Below are 12,172 nucleotides of genomic sequence, written 5' to 3'. Positions count from 1 at the left end.
ATCAGGGAAGGTCTTTCTGAGGAAATAATATTGACGTTAAAACCTGAAGAATGAGTACAATTTAACAAAGAGAAGAGTTGGGTGGTAGACAGAATTTTGCAGGCAGGGAGAACATCAGGTTCAAAGGATCCAAGTTGGGAAGAGATTGAGACATTCAAGAGGCTAGTGTAACAGAAACCCAGAGGGACCAGAGGGTAATGCTGCAAGACAGGCTAGAAAAGTAGGCAAGGAGTCTGATATGTTCAGCCTTTTGGTGTTTCCTGCAGGCACAGTGGAGAGCCAATGAAAAGGATAATGAAGGAAAAGGTGTGATGTGATCCTGTTTTCATTTTAAAAGATCATTGCAGCTTTCTGGGAAGAATGGATTGAAGTAGAGTAAGAGTAGAAGTAGAGAGACTAGTTATGAGGCTATTTCATTTTTTAAAAGTCTTATTGAAGTATAGTTGATTTACAATGTTGTGTTAGTTTCAGGTGTACAGCAAAGTGATTCAGTTATACATATGTTTCATATATATATATTCTGTTTTTGATTCTTTTCCATTATAGGTTATTATAAGATATTGGTTATAGTTCCCTGTGCTATACAGTAGGTCCTTGATGGTTATCTCTTTTTATATATTAGTGTGTATATTTTAATCCCAAACTCTTAATTAATCCCTCCCCATCCTTTCCCCTTTTATATACATGAATATTACTTACCCATAAAAAAGAATGAAACAACGCCATTTGCAGCAACATGGATGGACCTAGAGATTTTTATGCTAAGTGAAGTTAGTCAGAAAGAGAAAGACAAATTTCATATGATATTGCTTATATGTGGAATCTAAAAAAAATGATACAAATGAACTTATTTCCAAAACAGAAAGTCTCACAGACAGAGAAAACAAACTTATGGTTACCAAAGGAGGCTGTTTCAAATAATCCAAATAAGATGACCAAACCAGGGCAGTGTTTTAGAACAAGGTAGAGGCAGAACAGATGGAGGGACTTGAAATGCATGTTGTGGGTAAAGGGAAATTGGAGCCGAAGGACATATGCAGTAGTAGAGTTCTTTGGTTCTATACTGCATGCTTATTCTCTTTGAAATGTCCTTTCAATGACTGTGCTACCACTCAAAGCAGACCTCTCAATAAATTTAGTTTTGCTTCCTTCAGATTCTTTTAGAAGCTTTGTCCCAACTCTGAAGATTTGCCTAAAGATCAGTCAAATAACAAGCATTTAAAGTTTGGCTAAATTCTTGAGGTTCTTCAAAACTCACTCTAGATTATGTTGTATTTCTGCTTCTCTTTGTCTTCAAGAAATTAGGCAAATTGCATAATTAAAGTGTAGAGTTTTGTGTGTGTGTGTGTGTGTGGATGTGTAAATCTTTAGGGTCCAAATATTTTACCCATAACATTTGTTTTAAAAGGTAAATTTTGGGCCACCTTTAGTATCTTCTTAATGTGGTACTATTCGAATTTTTCGATTTAATGTCTTAGGAATTAATCCAAATATTGTAATCGTGTTAAAACTTTATCCTTGAAGCTAGTGTTCTCCTATTTCAGAGTTAGTTGTAATGGCTCAGGCCTTTATTAGAATTTCTTTGGAGATAAGAACGCTCTGTACTGAGGACTGGAAATTTGATGCTCATGAATTCCATTCTGCTCTCCTCCATTTCGCATTCGTTCTTGGCTTACAAATTTATCTCTGTCTGTATTTATCATCTTGAAAACGCACATCATAGTGATTTCCCAGAGGTGTTAGGAGGGCTATTTTAGTGTTTATCCATCAGCTTTTAAGACAATCTGAGCAAAGGAATGTTATGACTTAGGAATTGATATGTCTGCAAAAGGGCTTCTTCGAACAAGTAAGAATGGCTGTGAATCCCTGGCAAATTTCCTTTACGGACATTATACCCACAATCAGTGAAATACATCCAGTAGGTTCTCTGCCTCATTCTAAAGACAGAGCCTCATTTCTGGGATTCTTCTGGCAACAACATTTACACGTGTGAAATATTTCCACTTGAAATAATGTGAATAATTTTCACCCAAATGTGCCATTTGTGCTACAAATCAGTGGATGAAATTCTTTGATGGCCTGTTGATCTCTGGAGGGAAAAAACTGGGGTGGGGCAGGGAGTGTGATTTTTACAAAGAAATTTTTGCTTGTTTCTGCCGAACACATCAATGTTTATAATCTTATGTTTTCATTTTGTGTCTAGTGTGATAGTCTTTACTTTCTCTTTGATATATGCCTCATTCCGTATAAAAACACTTTTACAAAAATCTTTAAAGACATTTCTTTTGTTTTTCCCCTGCTTTTTCCTGTCATGTAGCCACCTCACTCCAAGATTATGCTATAAGTGATCCAAAGCAACCATAGGAAATTGAAAAATCTTGTAAAGTCACTTTGTTGTTCTGACATTAGTTTGTATGTGGAGGTAGGCTAGGAATATAAAAATGGCGTAAAGTTTGCTTTCAGATTCCAAGGTGTTCCTTATAAATCCAGTCAGGTATTTGAAAACTTCACTTATCTCAAAACTGGTACTTCTCACTCCACCAAAAAAAAAAAAAATAGAGTCCAGGGCTCAAAGTTTTAGGTAAAGTTAATTACACGGGAGAATTTGAGAGTCAAAGGAGTCTTACATTTTTTTTAAAGATTCCCCACTTCAAGCAAATCTCAGATTACACTGCATTCTGGCACCTGGCACAGAAAATGAAAATCCTCACATCCTAAAAGTGAAGTGTTTGAAGAGAAAAAGTTGACCTTCCGAGCACCTGAATTTACTGCCAAAGCACTAAAAACGAACTATAAGCAGGAAAAGTATGAGTCAGGTGAACTCTTCATTCTACTTCAAGGGTGAAGTTCCAGTTATATGAATCAACAGAAAATGGTGAAAGAGGTGTGTGGGTGTGGGTGTGAGTGTGTGTTGTTTTCCCTACTTGTACACACCTGCTTTGCTTCTATGCCGCCCTTGGGACATAGTCTTTTTATAGTAATGGTGGTAATTAGATCCTTTCCTTTTTATATGCTCTTAATCATCTTTTGGATTTGGAGCCAGTGTCTCTACCTCAAAATAGAATGAAAATTCAGATTCTTACTTAGTCTGTGACACCCCTGGTCACTCCTAGTAGTCAATGAATATTTACTGAGTTTGGAGACAGACACTATACCAGGTCTGTATGAAAAAGCTGCCACAATTGAGTATTTATGAATATCCGTTCTAATGTCAGTAAAGAATATAAAATTAGTGCATTGAATCAGACTCTTGGTCCTGTTAAAAACGTTTTTTTCTGTTACAGTGGCACCAGGAGATATGTTATGAAAGAATGTAGTTATTCTTCTTACTGTCAGATTAAGAATTTGCCTCTAAATCCTAATGTTCATTAGTAATTTATTACAGCTCCATGACTCATGAGTCATATGAATGTTTAAAAATTACTTTCCATTTCCAACCTACTCCTAGTAATATTAAGAGTACATTCTTATGGGTCTTAAACTTACCTCTTTGAAGTTTCAGTGAATTTCCAGTGGATACGTTTGTTGTCATCTTTTCCAGATCATTCAAAGCTTTATACACTTCAGATCTTCTTTTTAATACCCTACATTTTTTAGCCTGTCTTTATACAGCTACCTCCCTATTCCCTTTAGATATTTCATATATATCTTGTGAGCTGTGGTAGCAAGAACTACAAGTGGTACTTAAGGGATAGACACAGTGTTTTTGTAAGGTGGTCAGATTTTATTTCCGTATAATTGTATCTGTGCTTTCATTTCCTTATTACCTTCCTCATAAGACACTCTGAGGATTCAGTGAAGTAATGCTTGCAAAGTAACTAGCGCAGTGCTTGGTATGGTAAGCACTCAATCGATGTTAATTGTTCCTATTGAATTTTATGATATTTTAATGACCATATACCATGACCAGCCACTTTTAGTTTTTAAAACCTGGGTTCCCCTCATTCAATAATATGGGATATGCTCCAGTCAGATGAACATTCCTAATACTCATGTCTGAACTTGTCTGTTTCATTCATGCAACAAATCATTTAATGAGTATTATAGGAATTGAAGTAGGTCCTGGGAATACAGCTCCCAGATAGGTAAGGTCTCTGCATTCGAAGAGCCCACAAACAGGGAAGACTAACAATAGACAGGTAATTACAATAAGGTGCCAGGAGACGTACAGGATCAATGGGACAACATAAAAGGGGGAGCCAACCTAGTCCAAGGGGCAGGTAGGTTTCCTGGAAGAAGTGATGGTAAAGCTGAGACCTGGGGGTAAGTAAGAGTTAGCCAAACAGAGGGGGCAGAAGAAGGACAAAAGTGGAAAGATTACCAGAAGGAAAAGTACGTGTAATACTAGGAGGGGAAAGAAAATGCTGTTTACTGAGGAAATGAACAAAGTCCAGCATGAATGGAGAGGGGAGTAATAGAGAAGGCTGGAGATGTGGGCAGGCACCAGATCTCAGAAAGCCTTGGGATTCATGTCAAGGAGTTTAGACTGAATCCTGCAGTAGCTACGAAACTGTCAGTGGCATATCTTCATCCATCTAATACCATTCACCCTCCTTAACTACATTCTATACGGTTCAGCCCCATGCTTTTCTTGTTGTTGTTTTGGTTTTTTTTAATTTTTTACTCTCTTTTTTTAAATTGAAGTGTAGTTGATTTACAATGTTGTGTTTCAGGTGTACAGCAAAGTGATTCACACACACACACACGCACACATGCATATATATATATACTTTTTCAGATTCTTTTCCATTATAGTTTATTACAAGATATTGAATATAGTTCCCTATACTGTAGGTCCTTGCTGTTCATCTATTTTACATATAGTAGTGTGTATATGTTAATCCCAAACTCCTAATTGATCCCTCCCCTACTCTTTTCCCCTTCGGTAATTGTAAGTTTGTTTTCTGTGCCTGTGAGTCTACTTCTGTTTTGTAAATAATTTCATTTGTGTCATATTTTAGATTCCACATATAAGCGATATCATATGATATTTGTCTCTCTCTGTCTGGCTTACATCACTTAGTATGATAATCTCTAGGTCCAGCCCCATGATTTTGAAACCCCTTTCCCATTAGTTCCCCAACATAACCCTGCCCACTGTCCACATGCCCATGTGTTTGCTTATTTCCTTGACTGAAATGTCCTTCCCCAAATTCTGTCCTTCCTCAAATTTTGCAGAATTTTTTCAAGTTTCAATTCAGGAAGCATTTGCTGAGTAACTGGTGTGTGCCAGGCACTGTGCTCCTTCATCCCTCCAATGTCTTTTCATCCATCCGTTCATTTATTTATTCTATAAATATTTATTAAGCACCAACATATAGAGGGAGCCATGCCACGTTTAAATGACACTTCTTCGGTGAAGGCCCCCAGATGCCCCAGCTGGACTAATCTCTTCCACTTTTCTTCATCCTCTGAAATCCTAATACCGTAAATGCATCTCTCCTCTGGCTCTTGGTACTTTTGATACCATATTACAGCTAATTACCCCATGAGTCTGAGTAATGAGTAGTGAGTTTTCATTACTCTACAAGATCTCCGTGCTATAGGGCAGGGGTTCCCAACCCCCGGGGCAGTGGACCGGTAGCGGTCCACAGCCTGTTAGGAACCGGGCTGCACAGAAGGAGGTGAGCGGCGGGCGAGCGAGCCAAGCTTCATTTGCCGCTCCGCATCGCTTGCATTACCGCCTCAACCATCCCTCACCCCACCCCCGGTCTGTGGAAAAAATTGTCTTCCACGAAACCGGTTCCTGGTGCCAAAAAGTTTGGGGACCACGGCTAGAGGGGACAGAGTACAGGTCCAATTTATCATTGTATTTTCCAGAGCTCATAACTTCACACTATGAGCTGCAATGTTCATAATAAATACATAAATGAGTGAATACATTTTCTGGAAATGGATAAGAATAACCTTATTTTGGTACTTTCTGATGACCCACATTGTCAAGCAGAGCAATTAAATTATTTGTTTCAAAGTGATTAAGCCTAAATCTAGTACAATTCCTCTAAAAAATTAGTTTCTTACAAGAGTCCAAGATTTACATAAATACCTCATAGGTGGAAATAATATTTTATTAAGGCTTACACGTCTCAAGTATTCAATACTTGAAACTGTATCACCTCTATGATCAGCGCTTATGCTTTTTGTATATTCTTATAATTACATTCAATCAGAAAAGAGGAAAACTAGAGTGGTCTTCTACCTGTTGATTGCTAAAAATAACATTCTTCCTCGCCTTAGCTTTTCAGTTTTACAGCTCTCTGCATGGATTTACCGCTAGCATTTTTAGTGATTACTGCTGCATTTCCTAAGCACACCCGTCGTACTTCTGGCAGGTTCTGTTATTCACAGTGAATACTGGAGTTGAATCCTGATTGTCTCCCCAGTGAATGCTATAGTTGAGGCTTGATTCTCTCCAGTGTGTTAGTGGTCAGTTTGAATAAAAGGACAAGGAAAAAACACTTAGCCCTAAGGAATTTTAAATTATCACTGTGGAATATGTGCTCAAATTCCAAACAGTTTTGAACTAGAGGCCCACGATACAGATCTTCAAATACATGGGCCATTTCAGCCAGTTTGTACTTATGAAGACTTGCTAATGCCGTCTGAGCTTTATTTGAAACTGTGTAAAAGGGTTTGAGGACTTTCCTTGCCAGCTGTCAGAGGACATTTCAGATAATCTGCTAAAGCCAACATTCAGAGTGTTCTTCAGAGAGGAAGTCTGGGTTAGGGTGGTGGCTCAGCAAGGAACTGTGGACTTAGTTATGGGCTTGGGCAGCCTCAGTCATTCACCTGGTTGCCATACTCCATTTTCTGTGATTGGACAATGTTCTTCCAGCTTGAGTAGTGATATCTCAAATAGCTGATATAACAGAGCTGTTGTGAATTGACAAGGAGGAGATTTTCACTTAGGAAATGGCTCTTTCTGGGAACGTAAATTGGTGCAGCCACTATGGAGAATAGTATGGAGGTTCCTTGGAAAACTGAAAGTAGAGTTACCGTATGATCCAGCAACCGCACTCCTGGGCATATACCCAGGAAAGACGAAAACTCTAGTTCAAAAAGATACATCTGCACCAGCAGCACTATTACAGTAGCCAAGACACGGAAGCAACCTAAATGTCCGTCAACAGATGAATGGATAAAGAAGATGTGGCACATATATACAATGGAATATTACTCAGCCATAAAAAAGAATGAAATAATGCCATTTGCGGCAATATGGATGGACCTAGAGATTATCATACTAAGTGAACTAAGTCATACAAAGACAAATATCATATGATATCACTTATATGTGGAATCTAAAAAAATGATGCAAAGGAACTTATTTACAAAACAAAAATAGACTCACAGACATAGAAAACAAACTTATGGTTACCAAAGGGAACAGGAGGGGGTGGGGGATGAATCAGGGATTTGGAATTAACAGATACACACTACTATATATAAAATAGATAAACAACAAGGACCTATAGTATAGCACATAAAACTATATTCAATATCTTGTAATAACCTATAATAGAAAGGAAACTGAAGAATATATATATGTATGTATAACTGAATCACTGTGATGTATACCTGAAACATTGTAAATCAACTATACTTCAATAAAATTTTTTTTAAATTCTAATTTAAAAAATGACTCTTGGGAAATACTCCTGTGCTCCCATTTCTATTTAGTTACTTCCCACTCCTCACCCTGGTTAATAATCCTTGAGCAGTTACCAGTTATTGAGTACCTAGCTGTGTGCTAGGTACAATACATTCATTATCTAAGTTAATCCACAGGATTACTCTAAGTAAGCACTATTATTATCCTTACATTAAAGATAAGCAGATACTTTTAGAGAAAATAAGTAATAGCTGTAATTTCATGCTCTTGGCCGCTATACTGTACTCCTGCATTTTGCCAGTGTATATTCAGAGCATGCAGTACCTTTAAGACTAGCTGGTGCATAGCACAGGGAGATCAGCTCAGTTCTTTGTGACCACCTAGAGGGGTGGGATAGGAGGGTGGGAGGGAGACGCAAGAGGGAGGGGCTATGGGGATATATGTATACATATAGCTGATTCACTTTGTTATACAGCAGAAACTTAACACACCATTGTAAAGCAATTATACTCCAATAAAGATGTTAAAAAAAAAAAAAGACTAGCTGGAACAGAGCTCAGTTGTGAAAGTTAATCTCTTGGGCACATTCTGGAAGCAAACCTCATACTCTGAGCCCCAAATGCAGAAGATTTTGGAACTCATCTTCCATGTAGGATAATTTTCCACTATGTATGTATTTAGGAAGTTGGGTAGAATTATATATATAATAGAATTATATTATATATATAATATAACGTTATATTCTATATATAGAGAGAAAGTATTAAAGAATTCTTTTAGTAATATATGTAATTTTTTTCAGAACCCTGTAGCATGCTGACAACATATGGTATTCTCTTATTCAGCTGGGCAAAATCTGGTAGTCAGGCAAGTAAACTGCTGGGTTCAAGAAATGACCTTCCCAAACTACAGCCACCTACCCTCAGCCTTCTCTGGGTCACTTATTGGAAATCACTGCCTCCCTTTCTCTCACACAATTGGTGGTACTTTGGGGTAAGAGGAAGATGAACATCAGCCTGGCATAAGCCAGGGCCTCCTCTCCCCTCCCCCACACCATCGTTCCCCTGCTTAAAGATGCTCAGAATCCTACTTGCTTAACTTTATCTGGTAAAGGCAACAGTGGTTAAAAGCATAGCTATGCGGGTAAGTGTTTTTGAGTATTCTGTTCATCATTATTAACTATTATCAGATGAGAAGGAAAAACTCTTAGATATGTTAAGCAGACTGTTGTGCATTTTGCCAGTTCAACTGTTGATTTTCTTTTGTGTTTTCATCTTTTATCACGGAAACTTTATTGGTTTAATTTCTAATATTTTCTAAAAATATTCAAAGGGTCACTACTCTGGTTAAATTATGTTCTCTTTCCTGTAAGTACTTACGTTTACTGTTAGTACTGCTAGATACATTTTTCTGGAAGTTAGATTGCCTGAGTATTTTTCTAAGAACTTGATGCATTTGAGTACAATAAAACTCTTATTTTGGTGGAGTGTGAAAGGGCCAGTCTTTCCAGGAGTCTTATAATTGGGCCATGGAGTAGATAGACTCTCTGGGGAAAAAAGTCAATATTCATACACACAAAGAAATTCAGTTGTCAATTTGCCTTATTCTTAAACCTATCAACTTTCCATTCTACCCTTAAATGAGCAGACAAGGGGTGCTTCACATACACTCCCGCCCCCAACACACACACATGCACGTATGCTTATACGCACGCTCACAGTAATATTTAATTGTTGACTGTTTCTCTTGCTGCAGATGAAAGAATTAAGTTATACAAATGGACTTTATGTTCTTGACCACCATTCTGTGCTTTGAGGAATCCCATTACAGGATGGCTTTATATCATTGTCAAATTTTAACACAGTTTATAAGTTCCTTTTAGAAAGCTACAGTTATAAGTTCCTTTTATTTCTTTAATTAGACATATCTCAGTCATGAGTTCATTTCCAATTTTAATGTTGCTAAACACTAAGCACAAACTGTCAATCCTAGAAAAGGTGAAGTAAGCCATTCATTAAAGCAATTCATCATGATGAAGCCAGTGAAAGCTATATACTTTGTTTTTGTTTATTTTTAATTGAGGTATATTTGATTTATCATGTTTCAGGTATCATGCACATCATGTATCATGTACAGCAAAGTGATTCAGTTTTAGATATATATTCTTTTTCAGATCCTTTTCCATTATAGGTTATTACAAGATATTGAATATAGTTCCCTGTGCTATATAGTAGGTCCTTGTTGTTCATCTGTTTTATATATAGTAGTGTGTACCTGTTAAGCCGTACTTTATCCCCCCCCACTTTGCCCTTTGGTAACCATAAGTTTGTTTTCTACATCTGTGAGTCTATTTCTGTTTTGTAAATAAGTTTCTTTGTATCATTGTTTTAGATTCCACAAATAAGTGATATCATATGATATTTGTCTTTCTCTGTCTGACTTACTTCACTTAGTATGATAATCTCTAGGTTCATCCATGTTGCTGCAAATGGCAATATTTCATTGTTTGTTTATGGCTGAGTAATATTCCATTGTATATATGTACCACATCTTCTTTGAAAGATCTATGCTTTTGAGTTTTATCTCCTGCCAGGAATCACATTCAAGAGAACAGAGGGGCTCCTCTTACCTTTAATGTCTGAGAATCGTGTCATTTTTCTTCTTCTGTTAATGGTGAAGCCATGCTAAAAGGACTTTAGATGAACTGTCAATCACCATTAACCCCTTTGTTCCTGAACTTCCAGGTCAGGGAGCAATCAGAAGTTGCTTTTTACTCTCATGTCGAAGCCTTCCAAGCCCTGTCAGTTTTCCCAAACCATATTTTACAGTTGTCACAGCTGCCATCAATGGTGTGGCTTTTCTTTGTTTGGTTTCTCTGGAAGAGTAAACCCGTAAAATCTTAGAATATGTAGGGGTCCTTATTTTTGTTATATTTCTTGGTAATAAATCTAGGATAAAGACAAGAGAAAATTCTAACTATTAGATGGTGAAATGTTTTGTTTAACACTGTAATGCAATTATCTAAAATTTTGTGCAATTAAGTCAGTCTGCTTTACATAATCTTTCCATATTTGTAGTCTTACTCAACATCTTTTAAATCGCAACCATTGGAATCAGATAATATAAGATTGCTATGCTACAAATGCTGGAAGCTTCTGCTAGGTTGCCTAAATTTTTCTTGCTTTGTATGTTTTCCAAATATAGTCACTTTCTTTTATGTTGCTCAGAAACACTTGTCCAGAATTTAGATGAAAAAAATAAACTTGTCAAAAAGTTAAATGTGGTATAAATCAATTTCCTTTCACTGTCCAAACTGAAAAGATTTTTTAAAAATTACCCAAAGTGGTGGTAAAAGTGCTTATCTAGTTTTGATCCCTTATGAAAATGTTCATATTGTACCACTTAATGTAACATTCAAATTTATTAAATAAGAAAGCATGCATATGAAAAATATCTGAAAAATTATTAAAATATGAACCAGTTAATTTTCTTTAAAACATTTCTGTAACTTTACATGAATGCACTAAATTTTGTATATATCAATTTAAGGAAAGAAGAATACTAGAAAGAGATTTTATGGGTGTATAATGAGCCATTCTCCAATAGAAATCCCCCTTGCATAGCTTTAAATGAAGAAACATTTGAGGAACTTCACCCTTTCTTCCAACTAGTTCAGGAGCCAAGAACACCACTACCATTTTATTGCTAGAATACACCATTGGACAATCGTTCAGACTGGCCCAGCCACCATCAATGAGCCCTCTACTCAGCTCTTTGTTTTCCAGCTGTACTCATAAAAAGTAAAGTCAATAGTTAAAGTTAAAATGGATGAAAGAGAAATTTAAGGGTAAGAGGTGAATGGCTTTGGACCCCCAAATTGGCATCTGTTCAACTCCAGGCCTCCACAGTCCTCAAAGTAGATGATGGCTAAGAAGAAGAAGAAAAGAAGCTGGGTGACATATGTGATTCATGGACTAAAGCTAAAAAGGATGGAGCAGCAAGGTACAGGAGAAAGGCTGCTAGGAACCTGTCAACACTAGCCAGAATTTAGGGGGATAATTTAATAGCACTGAGAAATCACACTCAAAACACAAAACACACATTCAGGCAAATCTGGAAAGTATGATTTTTCGTTGGTTGATTTTAAAAAGCCAAATCAGTGTCTGGATTTTGCTTTTATCAAAATCCTCATTAAGTCGAAGTTTTAGCCCAGTGTGTTATGATCCAGTTGGTACCACCACAGTCAAATCATTCTTGAGAGCATCTATATCTAAAACAGATTGAAAAGTTCAGGAAGCTACACCAATTCATTTCTACAGAGCTCATTTTGTTCTTCTATAAGAGTGATGAGAGGAAAACATTTTCAGCATCTTTGGCAGTCCCTTTCATTCTTAGTAAAGTGGCCAGAATTAAATGAACTATGACAAATGCCCTTTCACCCCTGGACCTAAAGTTGAGGCCAGCTGGCTATTTAAGGTAGGATGTCTTCCAGGGCTTTGGCTTATGTTGTACCCATTCTTTGGTGTAGATCTCCAAGTCAGCACCTTGAATGGAAATTTG

At 37.0% G+C, this 12,172-nt stretch overlaps 1 protein-coding gene across 38 annotated transcripts in view; it reads left to right on the top strand.

The window, feature by feature from the left end:
* Nucleotides 1–12,172, top strand: part of DTNA (dystrobrevin alpha) — a 387,334-nt gene that overhangs the window by 151,041 nt on the left and 224,121 nt on the right. The window contains exon 2 of one of the 38 annotated variants that reach the window (XM_082416063.1): nt 2,641–2,884. The exons of the other annotated variants lie outside the window; for them this stretch is intronic. The gene's annotated coding sequence lies outside the window, so the exon portion shown is untranslated. The remainder of the gene's footprint in view (nt 1–2,640; nt 2,885–12,172) is intronic. 38 annotated transcript variants of the gene reach the window in all.

The sequence above is a fragment of the Balaenoptera physalus genome (assembly GCF_965194825.1).
Source record: "Balaenoptera physalus genome assembly, chromosome: 12".
NCBI lineage: Eukaryota > Metazoa > Chordata > Mammalia > Artiodactyla > Balaenopteridae > Balaenoptera > Balaenoptera physalus.
The sequence above is the reverse complement of the archived record's forward strand: the minus strand, read 5'-3'. Positions and strand labels throughout refer to the sequence as shown.